The sequence below is a fragment of the Scatophagus argus genome, chromosome 7, assembly GCF_020382885.2.
Source record: "Scatophagus argus isolate fScaArg1 chromosome 7, fScaArg1.pri, whole genome shotgun sequence".
NCBI lineage: Eukaryota > Metazoa > Chordata > Actinopteri > Scatophagidae > Scatophagus > Scatophagus argus.
The window spans coordinates 19,902,009-19,918,055 of NC_058499.1; the positions used below are offsets into that span (position 1 = coordinate 19,902,009).

The 16,047-nt window shown below is 39.3% G+C and overlaps 2 long non-coding RNA genes across 5 annotated transcripts in view; one reads left to right on the forward strand and one right to left on the reverse strand.

Moving 5' to 3' along the window:
• Positions 1-710: 710 nt before the first annotated feature.
• LOC124062405 lies at positions 711-5,644 on the reverse strand. 2 transcript variants are annotated; one of them, XR_006843916.1, is made up of 3 exons: positions 5,490-5,585; positions 3,456-3,627; positions 711-1,605 (listed from the first exon to the last, which is right to left on the reverse strand). It is a non-coding gene; the product is annotated as an uncharacterized LOC124062405 (long non-coding RNA). The 2 variants fall into 2 exon arrangements; XR_006843917.1 differs by having other exon boundaries at positions 712-1,605; positions 5,526-5,644.
• Positions 5,608-16,047, forward strand: part of LOC124062402 — a 100,780-nt gene continuing 90,340 nt past the window's right edge. For all 3 annotated transcript variants that reach the window (XR_006843912.1, XR_006843911.1, XR_006843913.1), the window contains exon 1: positions 5,608-5,751. This is a non-coding gene — a long non-coding RNA (uncharacterized LOC124062402). The remainder of the gene's footprint in view (positions 5,752-16,047) is intronic.

Below are 16,047 nucleotides of genomic sequence, written 5' to 3' on the forward strand. Positions count from 1 at the left end.
AGCCATCAAGAGCATGTGTTAGCAGAGTTTTTAAATGAAGCATTGATTAAAATTTTGTCAGAATCAATCAGTATGATCAAAAATAATTAGGAAATGCTCCCAATTCAGCTCAGGCTGAACTGTGCTTTGTAGGACTCATATTAAACAATGTTCTATTGTAATAAAATGTTCCACACAACTAACTTTTTCATATTCATTTTCTTGTATTCTTGTACTTCTCAGTCTTGTGTTTGGTTCCCCCAGACCCAAGTGAGCTGCTATCTGGCAATCTGCAAATAATTAACATTCTCTGAATTGTATCCTCTAAACATAATAACATTAACATATACCAAGATTTTCCTCCATTGTTCAACTTCAGAAGGAAAGATTAAGAACGAAAGAAAAACATTTTCTCATTTCCATTCAGTTCTTTGATTTAATTACTGCTGTGCTATAGTCTAACCCTCAGGAGAGCCTATGGATTAAGCATCATAATTAAGCAAACCCACAAAAAAACACCCTGCTGCTAACACTTAGAATTTAGAGCCAAAGATCAAAACTGCAGGGCTTAATTAAGCAATCAAAATTTTTAGATCATCTTTTTCTTATTGATTTGCATACTGTTTTTCTGTCTAAATAAAGCAACAACACAATTCTGTTCTCATATCATCCAATTAAATGTAAATAGGCACCTGTACACACATTCTCATGGAGAGGTAGGTGGCTCTTGTTGCAAACCATTAGTGTTTCTTGCACAGAGAAACTGGTAAGCAATGAACATGCATAATTCTATTATTCACACGGCCAGAATGTAGCAGTTTGGGACCAGTTTACCAAGTTTATTAATGCAAAGATTTTTGGTAAACATTTAAAAATGTATGTTTTTAATAATATAACATGACATATACTGTATTCACAATGCAAATTAAAGCAGGAAGTAAGTGAAATGTTGCATGTTGTTGTTAATTTTGGGCAAAGAGGGAGCAAAGCTCCTTCATCAGGAAGACTAAGTGAATGAGCCATGTGCTTTATGGCAAGAAGAAAAGACTCCTCCTTCATATAGGAGTGTTATTGTTCAACACTTTATTCCAGCACAGGGAATTGACTTCAGAATTGGACAGAATATACAATATACTAAGGAATACTTAGAAAATTGTTATTTGGTTCATTTATTACTGCAAGAGAAGGTAGTCTGATGGTGTTGATGACTCTGTCCCTAAACTGCAGAAAAAAGCACAGTGTATTCTCAGTATGTTGCACACACTTAAAGACCTCCATATATTAAAATTTATTATGAACCCCTGTTAGTATTTGTACTTTAGTAGTGTTGAGTGAATTCTTTCTTGCCTCGTGTCCTCAAGTCTGCCGCTAGTTCTAATTTTCGGGTGCAGATGGATTCTCTCCCTCTGCCACTACTGACACATCCTCTAACGGAACAACAGAAGAGCCATCAGAAAATCTCTGGAGATGACGTGAGCCTGAGCTGACTCCGAAGACAGTGTGGTCTCAAGTTAGCAGCCCGTCTGCTGTGCAGCACTGCTGAGACATCTGCCAATTAAACTGTTTGTAATCCAGGACATCATGCGGCTGTTCATCGGCTTTACTTCGAGCTTCACCTTGAGGGACCTGATGGTTGAGAAAGCAGTGCAATCAAAGAACATAACTACCTTCATGCAACCACATCTCTGGGAGGGAATAAGTCCTCTACAGTAGATAAGTCATGAAACTGTCTACTGTTTAGTGCACTGACTGAAAAGAAAAACTACATTTGTTCAGTATTGACATTGTCATTGTTTCATTTATTCTAGTCTCCTTAATCTGTTCTCAACAAGTCCAACCAAAATGCTCAAGATTGACTGAAAAGTACAAAAAATAAAACCATTTTGCCCTTTACAGTCTTTAATAAATCTATTTTCTAGTTGTTAAGTGCCTCTTTTTACTTTACTTTTTTTTAAACTTCTTCCCCACTTCCTCACACCTATGACACCTTCACAGCCTCAGCAGGAAATGTGGACTCCCAGGTCTCACCCCCCCTTTCTCAGTACTCGGCACAGCAGGACAACAGCAATCAAACACATCATTTAAGAGGAAAGAGGTGTTTGATTGCCCACCGAGGCTGAACTTGTCTGAGCCTAAAATACCTCTGGCTGAATTCATTCTTTTTTCCAAGAAAGACCTACAAAAAATTGCAATTATTTTGAAAGGACAACCACTGAATAAGTGGCATTTTACAACATACTTACTTGTGACTAAAAGAGTTCAGTTCCTTCACTACATCATGTCAAGAGGCATAACACTGCAAACCTGTCCAGAAGACACTAACCCACTGCCAAACAAAACACTCTTTGTTTTTGGTTACTTATGGAGATATAAATGGAACTCTAAGGTTTGTCAGGTTTGTAAGGTTTGTGTGTTTTGTTACACTGGTGTGTCATTGTACTTCTCTAATGTGACTAGTTATCGATGCCTTATTCTGCATGAGTTTTCCCTCAATAACTTCCCGATTAGTGTTTATTCAGTAAGAAAGTTGTGATACATGAATTATCATCTTGATATTCTCTGCTCAGTATTGCATTATAAGGTTAACAGTCACTGTCCCTTAATAACACCAATATGGTATAATCTTATGTAACAAAGCACAAATGTTAACTCTAAATGAAGTCTTCCTTAGAATATGTTCCACATCGTAAAGGTCTTTCTCATAAGTGAATTGACTTGACATGTGAGCATGTATGTGCATGTGAATGATATTAAGCAGGAAAAAAAAACATCACAAGGTCTGACTGCGTGTTTCTGCGATGTTTTAAAAGTCACCTGTGAACACATTTGTTTCATTTCCTCTTTGATTTCCTCTCTCCTTGCTTCCTTTTACATGGACAACATGACACTTCTGAAGAAATACATCCTGTCTTTTCTTTTTCTTATCTTCAAGATTATTATTTTTTTTTTGTCTCATCAAAGCCAGCCCTTCAGTTAAATTCACTTCAGTAATAGACCTATTATGTGAGCCCACCAAGGTGGTGAATTCTATTTCTGGCTCTTTCTGTGAAATTCATATTCATTAATCAGAACGTTCTGTGAGGCTTTAGAAATACAGGTGACTTTCACTGAAGCAGCGGGGATGCAGGATAACATGTGACATCTTCAGTGAATATGTATGAATATGTTCAAACTATACTTATATAAATTCCTGTTGCATATGTTTTACATAGGAAGTATCACACAGATATGAGGATCAGTGCAGTATCCTACTTGCTTACTGTATCCTCACAAAAGGAGGGGTGGGGTGTGGGGGACTTCGGTGCCACTGGTGTAATGAACATTTGTATTCCACACACATTGCAGACTGTATTAGTAGATAACAGGTCATTAAAATGCTTGGCAAGGAGCTTCAATCAATTTAGCCAATAATTACATATTAACAAATGGGATTTTACAAATTGATGTTTGTATTGGCAGGATGGCTTTTAACTTACTGATTGTTGTTGGCAACCTTTTGCATTCCTTTGTTACTTCTGTTTCTTCCACAGATGTTGACCAAGGTCACTTCTCGTCTTTGATACACCACCTTTCTGGCAGAAGAATGGATGTTTAGCCATCCATCCATTAGTTGTCACCACTTATCCTTTGTAAGGTCGTGGGAGGAAGCTGGAGGGAATTCACGCAGACATGGGGAGAACACACAGAAAGGCCCTGGGTTCAAACCCGGAGGCGACAGTGCTGCGACACTGCACCACCGCTACTGCACATCAAGTCAAATTTATTTCCTTCATCCATTTACAACAATGTCAGCAACTGGAGCGTAGTTGTATTGCTGAAGACACATCTATGAGCTGTACTAGCTGGTGAAAGGTCGCAGGCCTTTAAACCTGATGTTGATCACATGTTAAGGTCATTAAGGTCTCATGCCAGTTGTGTAACGTGTTCACCAGGATCAAGTAAGGTGTGAACTATTGTGCAATAATCTGGAAAATGAATGTCCTTCGAGAAGTTCATTCCCCAGGTGATGTCCTGCTGTCTCCTAGAATGATCCCAGCAAAGACAAATTGAAATATGAATATATATGATAATGGATAAATAAATGGATGAATAAATGGATATATAATGGCTGAGTGATGTTTAACTTAAGTAAAACTATCTCAGAATCAGAATCAGAATCAGAATTCCTTTATTAATCCCTGGAGGGAAATTCTTGTTTCTACAGACAATTGCACATGCAGTATTCCCGACCAAGAAAGGAGAAAAGTGCAGAGTATATAAATAGGATAAACATCTAAACCACAATATACAAATACTGTGATACAAGTAAAAGCCTTGCTTTCAAGTTTCTATCTGAACAAAATAACATAAGTATTACCATCAAACTGTATGCAAAGTATCCAAAGTAAAAGTACACAGTGACTTTGTAGAATGGCAGAATTTTGCAGAAGCTTGTCAGATTAAGAAGCTAACAAGATCTTCTTTAAATTGTATATGCAGAAACTAAGAGTTAGGTTCTTATCTTGTAAAAAAAGGGCATCATTTATCATTCTTGTTAGTGACCCCATGTACATTTTATAAGCTTATAATGTTTTGTAAAATCGTGGTATTTGCAGTGGGAGGTGGTTGGTGACCTGGGTTTGAATCTTGTATTTAGGCAACAAAACCACTTTGAGCTTAGGATAATTATATATTATATATATCTATCATATTTTAATTGCTAGGAGTGGATTTTGGATTGCGAGAGTAGTATTAGTAGTAGTGGTAGTAAAACAAACGAATTATGTTGTCAGTGAACACTTGGCAAACATAATCAGAACCTGAATTTTGTAACTTGGCAGATAATTAAAAACATTTCCTTGATGTGTTGATGGAATATTAATGCCGGCGGCATTATTTTTCTTACAAAATGCATTTGTAGTTGCAAATTAACAGTACTGTGCAATCTGTACGAGACAGAGTTGCTCTCTCACCACTTTCATGTGACCTTAATGACCTCAACCACACTATTGCGACATCTTGGTGCACCAGGCAGTGGAATTATGAACAATTTAATCTCAGTATGAAGTGATTTTTGGTTGATTGGTAACTTTGGCAACTTCACCTTTTAGCTGATATGATTGTTAACTGATATAAAGAACACACCTTTGGCGGTTTATAAATCCGTATGCAGTCATAGTGGGGAGATTACAGTGGAGGGCATGCATGATTTTAATTCACTCAACAAGTTAACAATCAGGGATGTTTTCCCTCAACTACCCCGCATATATGTTTCTGTTTGGGTGTAGTCTATGGCGCTTTGACAAAATAGAAAATACACTATTTTTTTATCTTATGGAGACATGGAAGCTGAAAGTGCTGCTGCAAAATGTTACCCTGGGGCGATCAATTGCCAGTATTGTGAACGCGCCCTGTCATGTCGTGTCGTTTCGCCTTTTTCGTGTGTGTGCATGCAGCTGAAATCGGCTTGTCGGGTCATTTTCTGAAAAAGAAAAGGACTGAGGAGAAAAGGCTGGCGATACTCGTCTTACATTCACCGTTAGCGTGAGACAGCTCGCCGCCTTTACCGTGTTTTCTCTCCACAGGAAGGCTGCAAGTCCAGGAAACAACGTTTGAGACTCGGCCCGGTGACCGAGGGTTTGGGGCGTCGACTAAAATTCACTCAGACCAATCGGAGTTCACGGTGAAACTTTGTAAACAACTGTCACACGCTATTTTCAAGCGAGTGTGTTGTATTTACTACGACAAGATGCGACGGACCCACAGCCACATGAGCCAAAACTACCAAAACAGGTGAGACGGAGTTGCGTTTGTTTTTTTTTGTTGCGTTTAATCTCTACTGTGTGCTGTGAGAGTGTGTGTGTGTGTGAGAGAGAGAGTGAGTGTGTGTGTGCGCCGAGCGTGTCCTTATGACTGGTAGTAGCAGTCATATCAACAGCTGTCATAAAGAGCAGGCTAACAAGTGAAGAAGAACAATGTGGATTTTTGTGTGTGTGTAAAAGGCAAAAGAACAAGTAGAGCAGAGCACATGTCATATAACATAAGGTAAGAGCACGTCTCAAAATGACGACGCCACTTTACCGTAAAACGTTAAATTCCTGTTTTGAGCAGTTGAGTTGGCAAGTCTCTGTCAAACTTGACTATTGCGGTCTGGTTTGCTTATGGTTTTTCTGTGGTACCCCTGAAGGAGTCATTAGCCTGTGTGGCCAACGTGATAAAAACAAACAAAACAAAACTGTCAGTAAATGAGACTTTAATTCAGTCAGAGAGACTTTTGGGAGTGTGGTGATGTCAGCACCTTAGTCGTCGTCCCACAGTTTTATTTTGAGCAATATTTTGTGTTTGAGGTAGAACGTGGGCTATAACGAGAACATGGTAACCTTTTCTGAGTACGCCTAATTCCTGTGAGCAGGCTAATGATGGAGTGGGGTTCACTGAAAGGCACTGAGCATTTACCCACTGCCTGAGTCAGACCTGTGATTAGGCAGTGATTTGGTCAGTTACATTAAGTGTGAGTATCAAGAGTTGCAGCAAGCCTGTTTTAAGTGCAAGACAAGAAAATGGGGCAAATCATCACCTTAGCAGGTACACTGGCTGGAGAAAGTGTTTATGTCCTCAAATGTGTTCTAAAAGCCCCTTATAATGTGTAAAGCTGTTACAGAGGCTTGTTAATAAGTGTTTTGGGTTTTTTTGTTGTTGTTTTTTTTATTATTATTATTTACAGACTGGAGACAAGAACATTTCCTGGAATTCTCTCTTTTTCACTCTGTTTCATCCACTCACAGTCACTCACTCACTCACTCACAAACTATATGTTTTTGTCTATCCTAAAATGAGCCATTCCTGCTCTTGTCTCTGCGCTCCAGCGGTGCTGAGAGAGAGCAGTGTGCTGTGCTGTTTCACTGTTAATCTGAACAGCCTACTATGGGCTACAGAAGCTTCCATTCTGAACGGATGTGGGTACAACTTTCGTTGTGGAACGTCAACATCTGCACACTCTGTGTTCCCTTCAGCACGCCCACCTCAGCTGAAAGGAGGGGCTGAGGAAGAAGGGGGAGGGAAAAGCTTCCTGTGAGAGTAGCTAAGAAACTGAATCGGCTGAAGTTTTGGCACAGAGTCATGTCTGGTGGTGGGGGTGGGTGGGGGTTTGCTCTGTAGCATACGTGCAATCATGACTTTCTTTGCAGTGACTTCTCTGGAAATGCGATGCATTTCTTTTGAGTACATTTGTGGTTTGGACAGTTTGCTAAGTTTATTTCATCTTGATTGTACCGTGGTCTTTCTGTTTTGAAAAACGATGTCTCTGCTCCTGCAGACGCTACTGTGGCAGTATTAAGGCAAACAGTTTTCAGTAAAAGCTTAACAGGCAGCATGGAGTCACCTCCAAAAGTCCTGAGTCCATAAAACACTAAGTGGTATTTTTGGCTTGGTCACTGGTAGCTTTTGGCGTCTTGATGTTGTTTTGGATGTAATAAAACACTGTGGCAGCAGATTTAAAATGTAAACTGTGAGCTTCAGCCGTGGATGTATTTAACCCATATTTTGTAAATCATTCCAAAAAGAAAAGAAATGTGGTTGGGAAGGGTCATTAGATATAGCTGCTTACGCTGATGCACTAACGTTACATTTTAAGAGAAATAGATATAACGCAGGAAGAGATGGGAAATGAATTTCAAAAATACGTCAGGTTTTTTGGTGATATGAGTGTTTATCGATAACATAAATTTCTGTCTGTATGCTGAAGAGTGATGTGTGGAAATAGGCTAGTAATTTCTGACTACTAAATGTGATGACCAGTTTCCACAAATATTCTTCTGGGTTTCTCCACTGTTACTCTGATGTGAACTGTAAAAAAAAAAAAAAAGTCTAAATAAGTATTCAGCTAAAAATAAAATAAAATAAATGCTTGCCTTTTGCAGTCACCTCACAAATGCCAGCCCACAGTCTTCACTTTGTTTATTTTTGTCTGTCTGAGCTCAGTAAGCAGATGTCTGAATGACATAACATTTCTGTTCTTCCTTTGAGTATAAATCCTTCCCACACGTGACTGGATGAGCACACTTCTGACTGGAATGTTGTTTGTCCTTACGTCCGATTTCATGTGTAGATAAACTTTACTGGAAACACTGTAAAATGACTCCAGGATTAAATCAGTGTATGAACTGATTTGATGCGACGGAATCATAATTCTTTTTGTATGTATCACTCAGTTTCACCTGTTTGAGAATTTTAAGTGAGTCATCACCTGAAAACTCGCCTTATGTCACTGATGACACATCTTATGGACTGAAATGAAACTTAGCGGTTGTTGATTCCTGTAACAGCAGCTGATCGGGCAGGATGAGGCGGAGTTACTTGAACACGTTTTTCGGAGAATAGTATTTTCATATCTCATCACTCGCAAACCGTGCACACGATTCCATGAATTTTAGTTAAGCTGAAAATCAAAAAGCCAGTCTTTGTGTCAGTAATTCCAAGTAGCGATGCCACCGTGCAGTGAGGGGAGTATTGTTTGTTTTCATGTTGAGCTGCTCTCACAGCCTTTCTGCCTTACATGAAACACACTGATGTCATCACATCCTGTCCTGCTGTGTCTGTCAGCAGTGACAGACAGACCGCAATGTTTTGGTGGTTTGATTGCTTTAAATGCACAGTGTTGCACTGAGAGCATCATGATGTGAATGAAGATACATTTAGTTGGCTCAGCGTTGTTCATGTCACAGGAATATAGAAAAAGTGACCAAGCTACAGTGGGGGGGTTAGAAGATAAAAACAAAACAGTGTTTATTCATGCTGTCAGTAAGTGTCAGAAGAGTTGCAGCTGTGTTGGTGATGAAGAAGGTATGAGTACAAAAGACAACAGTACTGTTTACTAGTGAAAACCTGCGCACATTTTCAATGATAAGCATCTGTTGTCGCTTAAGAGTCGTTTACGTGGTTCAGATTGAGAGATAAGACTCAACCTTGTGGGCAGAAATGGTGACTGTTGTCATAGTACCACGTGCCTTTATGCACTATGATGCTTTTCAGGTCTCAGCATCTTGTAGGAGTTCTCTGTTTATCAACAGAGGAGTGTTTTGTTATTGTTTTTCCACATCATTCACTGAAAACTGAAACCCGGGAACCAAAGTAAATAAAGCTGTAGTTTTTTTCTTAGTACTGCTCAGCGTCACTAAGAGTAAGACGGGGGCTGTGTGCAGAGCCTGCCTATGAGATACAAGGGATATCAATGGTGATGAAATGTGTCAGTGTGTGAACTTAGATACAAGGATGGTTAATAGAGGACTGCTGCTGGCATGTTTTGCAGCGCAGCAGCAGGAGGAGGAGGAGGAGGCATAGCAATGTGACACACATTGTATGTACAGATATGACTTGGACCAACATCAGCCATGAGATCTTGCAGCTGCTCTGCAGGAAGAACATCCTGGCTTGGGGATGCCGATTATGCCACCTTACATACTGTAGGAATGTGTTAAACGTTGAAACGTCCGCATGAACGAATCGTCCACGTGTTGTATTACAGCCGTTCTCATGTTTATCTTCCGCTGCAGCTCAGTTTTCAACAATTTAGCGTGCATTAAGTGCCAAAGCATTTCTTTCTAACTCGACTCTTGCAATAATACGTGGATGCTTCTCTCCGAAAATGGCAACCAAAACAACATTTCTTCATAAAACTTTGATGTATTGACTGTAGCAGCTTTTTTTGCTGTATATTTTAACATCCTTTTTCATGTGTACTCTCAGTTTTGCATTATTAAAAGCAGCACGTGGGCTCGCTGAGGCTTGTCGGGAGGTGTATTTTGAAGTGATCAGTGAAGGAGAAACGTTTTTTTTGTTGTTGTAGTTGTTACAGAAAAGCTTTTTTTGGTGCTCTGCACAGCAAGGCAAACATTACAGCTGTTTTGCGGTGTTTCTTGTTCAATGATCAGCTGCTGACATGGCAAAGTTGGTGAGATGAAATTTCCCCTGTGTACCTACGTCAAGACATGCAGACACAAGCCCCAAAGGTACACTCAGAGTTGTGTAATGAAGTGTTTGTGGTATACAGTGGTCTACGGTGACACTTCTTTTCAACTGTTTTCCTTTTATTTAAACTTAATCTTTCAAATTATTTGTACGTCTGTTAGATGTAGGACATGTACACAAGTTCAAGAAGCTCTACACAAACAAAAAGGTTTTTTTAAAAAAGTATTTAGGTGACATTAAGTTCATTACTTTCTCAGAAATCAGAAATCAGAAAAGACTTTATTGCCATTGTAAGTGAAGAGGTTTCACATTACTAGGAATTTGTCTTGGTGATTGGTGCATACATAGAACGTAACAAGTAACATATAACAGAAGAATAAAATAAAATAAGGTAACACAAAATAAAATAAGATAAGTAAAATAAATATGTTTCTGGAGGTAGTCTAAAAGTGAGGTAGTGCAGGGTGGAGTATAGTGCAAGTGGGTGAAAAACAGTGCAAATGAACAGCAGGTGGATAATGACATGAGCAAAAATCAGTTACTAAAGTGCAGGGCAGCATGTTAGTCAGTTGGTGTTCAACAGTCTAACAGCACAGGGGAAGAAACTGTTCTTGTGGCTTGAGGTTTTGGTCCGAATGGACCGTAACCTCCTGCCTGAAGGGAGTTTCTCAAAGAGTCCATGTCCAGGGTCTTATTTATAAGAAAAAAGTTCAACTTGATTTTATTTTTTTAAATAAAAATGGCTGTGTAAGGATAAAATAAGAATATCCTTGTTGAGATTTTTTGGTGGTTAAAATAGAATATTCAGCCTACACAAATTAGTATTATTATAAAGTGCTTTGGCATTTCTGTTTTGTGTTTTCCAGAACTGTTTACTGGAACTCAATTTAATGTTTCACTCAACTTTGCATGTGGTTTTCATGCAGTACTGAAACAATGATGACTTTTGATTTCAGCATAGAAGAAACTGTATAAGATTTAGTTTCCAAATGAGCTCTTTTGGATTTTGGTTCTGCAGTTATCAGTTGTTTGCTGACTCCGCTGGAGAGAATGCCATTAATGTTAAAATGACGCCTTTCTAAGGTGTCATCCATAGATGGTAAAACTCTGACCTCTAGTGGCCAGACAAGGTTGTGCAATATGAGTCATCCCGTCAGCATCTGGTATGCCTCAAAATCTGTTGTATCAGTAGATGAGTATAGCTTGATTTAACCAAGTACACCCTTATGAATCTGTAACATCTGTGTGGTTGTCAAAACAACAATATTGTATCAGCTTGATGCATATGGATACTGAGTGTTCACCGCACTATAGTTACCCAAATCTAAAGTGAGCCCATCAATTTTTGCATGCTTTATATAGATGTTATATAATTAAATAACCATTAACAATCATCATATACCAGAAATTAGATTTAAATATATTAGTACACCTCAAGGAAACTAATATGGGTTTTTGGTTAATACAATTTTATTTTTTATTCATAGTTCACAAGTAGAATACAATTCATTCATAACTTTGTGAAAATGAACATCTAAAATCCATTTTAGATATTTGGATGGTATTTGGCAAGTGGCTAAGACATTTTTGACAAGATTGCTCTGACAAAAATGGATTTTTTTAAGGCAAAATTCTAAAATTTACCACACCATGACTTCAGTTTTTTAATTTATTTAATGAAGATTGGAGATTTATTTTGCAACAATTTACACTGTTAAACAAACATTTTGTTTGTTTAGTCAAACATTTTGATGCACTGCGTACTCACTGTGTGATTTTCATTGTTAAAAAACTGACCGGGTTGTTTGCAGGACAGTATGAATATACAGAGTTGGTGAACAAGTGTGATGTCAATTGAGCAAAAAATGCAGGAGGAGATAAGAGCTAATTACTTTTATAGTTTTGTGATGAACTCAAGCTCAAAGTATGAAATCTGAAAATTCTGAACACCACCTACATTTGAGTGAAAGATGCAAAATTGAAACACAAATGGCTGATTTGTTATGAATTTTTAAATTTTGAAACTTTAGATTGTCGCTATAGCGCCACCGTCAGGTCTATTAGCGGCACTTGAATGCGTACACTGTGCAAGCCCTTCAATGCCGTGGTTCCTCTTTATCACCACTAGAGGGCAGAAACGTCACGCTGTTAAAATCAGAAAGGAAGGCTTTAAAGGTACACTCAATTAACAACATTACCTCAGTGTGACACAACGAATAAGATGCAGTGTATAATTTACAGAATTTTGATGTAATTCATTAACCAGCTGATCAAACTATTTAGAAAACAAACTTATGGATCTGATGAAACATTTGCTGGCAGCCTTCTGTACTTGAGAGTTTTTGATGCTCAGTCCTACAGCCGCATTTTGCTCAGTAGCAAACAAGCATTGAGGTTTGATAGCCAGCACGAATCAGCTTGTTCAGATGAGTAATTGAGGCAGTCAAAGCAGTCATGTGTAAGCACTCATAATGCGAAAGGATAAAATTCCTCACAGTGTCACAGCATTTGTTTAATTAAAAATTTACCAACAGAAGCTTGGAGTCTGATGAATATTAGCAACGAAAAAAGAGGAGGCTAATAAGACTCGTTTGTGCAGAAAAATGGATCCAAGAAAAAAAAAATCAGATAGCAGCTGCCAGCTAACACAGCCTTGACTGTCTAGCATTAACAATGAGAAACAGACACAAAAGGGACATGAGAGGTGCAACTAATGGCAAAGAAAGCTCTAAGAAGCTAGCTGCCCTGCTTACGCCTGTTTCTCTTTGAAGTCCTTCTGTATGCCCCGTGACCCCAAAGTCTGACCTCAGCTTGGAAGTTTATACTAGAAGCAAAAACCAATCTAGAGTGTGGTTCACGGAGAGGATGGGTGCGGATTAGATGGGAATGTAGCCTGCGTGGGTATGAGTGCTTGTACATACATGCACACACCACCGCGTGTGTGTTCGGAAGAGAGACAGAGAGAGGAACAAACACTGATAAAAAGGTGGAAGAGGCCAATCAGGGACAGAGAGCCCTTTTCAAAATGCTCATACCATAGGAAGCATGTAGTATTTTGAAACTCCAAAAATTTCTCAGAGTGAAAACCCCATGGTGAAAAGTACTGAGCCATATTGTTGCCCCGTGTTATTCCTTCATTTTGTGCTCTGAATCTCCTTGTGTAATGTGGTGGATGGCTCAGGATGCTTGGGAGTCACTTGAAGGTTAGTGGCTGCGCTTGTGTGAACGTTTCTGTGGTGTAATTGAAAGTAAACTTCCCTTGATGAGGAGGTCTCAGTGAAAGGTGAGCTTTGTGTAGACTTTGCAACATGGAGGATGATCACTAGACTCAATTGTATCATCACATGTATTCTGGCGTGTGACGGATAATGAACATGCGAGGGAGCCTTGGGGCTTGTGTTTGAGGAAGATGAGAAGTTATGAATGAATATATCCACGTGGGGAGTGCTGCTCTTGTGCTTGTGTGCATCCCTGTATCCTCATTTGGCTTCCAGCTTCAGATCTGCAGCTCAGTGGTGCAAACACACTCACATACAAACATACATACAGTACACGTCCATGCTCCCCCTGAAGCGCTCACACACGAACCCATACTCACTCTCATCACTACATTGCACATACACAGAGGTTCCAGTGTGTGGGATTACAGGAGGAGAAACAATCTGAGTTACCCAGCTAACTGTGTTTATCCAAGCTGGCGGAGGAGGCCTCTCATGGCCTGACTCAGTCCACCTCTGAGCCCCCGCTGGCTCCAGCCTCTGTTGATCTAGACATTGTGGACTATTTTCAACCCCAGGGCGATTGTGTATGCTGTGTTTAGTCAGCCAACAACTATATTTTACCCTCAAAACTGTGTGCTTTGTATTTGACTTTGTGTTCAGAAAGTCAATATCAGAATTGAACTGATAGATAGATAGATACTTTATTGATCCCGAGGGAAATTCAAGAATTGCTGTTTTTTGTCTTCTACAGTACATGTGTAAGTTTCACCTGCTTGTGAATTGTTGTTTACGCACTACAAGATGACGTAGAGCAGTCAGTGGATACTGTACGTCAGAGTGGCCACAGCTAGGGGTCTGTCAGTAAAAACAAAACAAAAGTAATAAGGAGCGTGGGATCATGGAAGTTGTTGTCTTTATTCTCAAATGACCACCATTGCTGATGAAAATCTATTACTTCCAAGTCAAGTTAATATTTTGAAGTTACTTTCGCTTCATGTTTAGTCGTGTTTGAGGACTTCTCTCCTCATTATGTGACTCCCGCCTGTTATAGCAACAGGCAATCAAATGCAGTTGCTTTCACTAAAATGACAGATCTCTCTGGGCATGAACATAACACAACTAAACACAAACAGCACTATGTAAATATGTGTGCCATGTAAATAAAGTTATTATATAGTCAGTTTTAGACATTTTAATGCAGAAATGCTCCATATGTTCAAGGTATTCAGAGAGAAATGTTCAATACCAGCATTGGCATAGATGGTAGCAACACTGGAATACGAGACAGCATGCATGCATACTGCATTACCTTTGTGTGGGTGTAAATGTTAACCCTCTCTGACTCCTCCTTCACCTCCTGGTATTGAAGAAACTGCTCTTTCCTCGGGGTAATTGGCCTTTCCTCCTCCGACTTGTCACATCAAGATAAATGGCTTAATTTGTGAAGGCATGTGGCCCTGACCTTCTTAATTAGAACAAATAAATCCACCAGATTGGATAAAGGTCACCACTGAAGCCTGCTGGCATATCAAGTCAACCCGGATGATCAACTGTACAGCTGTGGTGTCCCTTTTGCTTGCTGTGTCTTGCACCTTTCACGTCTTTACAGCTGGTGGATTATTAGAGGCGTCAGATTTTCTGTGAGTTAACCTTTGAATGTGTGTTTTATTAGCACCAGAAACATTTCAAAAATAGTGTGTGCATGGGTCTACATCAGCATCTGTCTTTCTGTTGTGTGAAACCACAGATGAGGCTGTACTAATGTTTCGTGGTTAAACAAGGATTCTTCACCTAAATACTAATTCTCTCTTCTTCCCACACTTCACTACTCCCCTGCCTGTCTCTGGACACTCTCCATTTGACTTCTACTCTACTGTGTCTCTCCAGAGCAGCTATAATTTCTGTCGTCATTTCTCCAGTGAACTGTTAATGAAAATAAACTGCCTATTGTGTAAAGAATGCAAGGAAAGATGCGTAATATCATGCCGTTCTGGGGTGTTTTAGGCTCTTATATGTCTGATCTAGATTAAAAGCTTGACCAAGAATACTGTAGTTTGTTGGCTGATATTGTCAGTATTAGAGAGTGAAACGTCCCAGTGAAAAGTAATTAATATCAGATTATAATTACGATTGTATGCCCTCTTTTCACTTCACTTCTAATTGTATTGTGTGTTTTTTTTGTTTTTGTTTGTTTGTTTTGTAATTGAGCTCGGAAACATGCAGGATTTTGCCATGTAACTGGACGTTCATGTGCAATTTGTTCAAAAATGAGCTGTCTGTTTAGCATTAGATAGGATGTCTTTGACCCACAGTGTGTGCACACTATTTTCCTATGCAAAGAGAGGCTACACCCGACATTAAGGGTGCACTCACTTTTAGTTCTACAAATAAAAAGTGGTTTCTGTCTAAACTGTCAGTTCATTTACTACTTTTATGATCATGTAATTGTGTTTCTCATCCTGTTGGGCTTATTTGTAGTGATGTTGCCTCTTTCATCAGTTACTCATCAGTTACTTTGGTGAGTACTGTGTAATCATAGCTCACTGAAACAGTGGCAGAGCACAAATACAGCTCAAAATGGGAGGAGTTTTTCCTAAAATCCTATGATACCGCAGTTTATTTCATACTTTGTGTCCAAAGTATGACGGTCCCGCTTCTGGCCTCTTGTGACCAGAGACCTTCTGCTCAGGCTTTATGCTTTGGGAAAGTTGTTTAATGGCGGAATTTTTATCTCACAAGTTTTTTCTTCTCACTTTACATTGCAAAATACACAAGTTCTGAGCACTATGGTGGCTGATCCTCTGGCTGCTCTGCCCGTATGCTCCCAAATGACCCAGCACTTTGACCTGGCTGAGGAACAGTAAACGCTTTGATTCAGCCACCAGCTTTTCCTCCTGGCCAT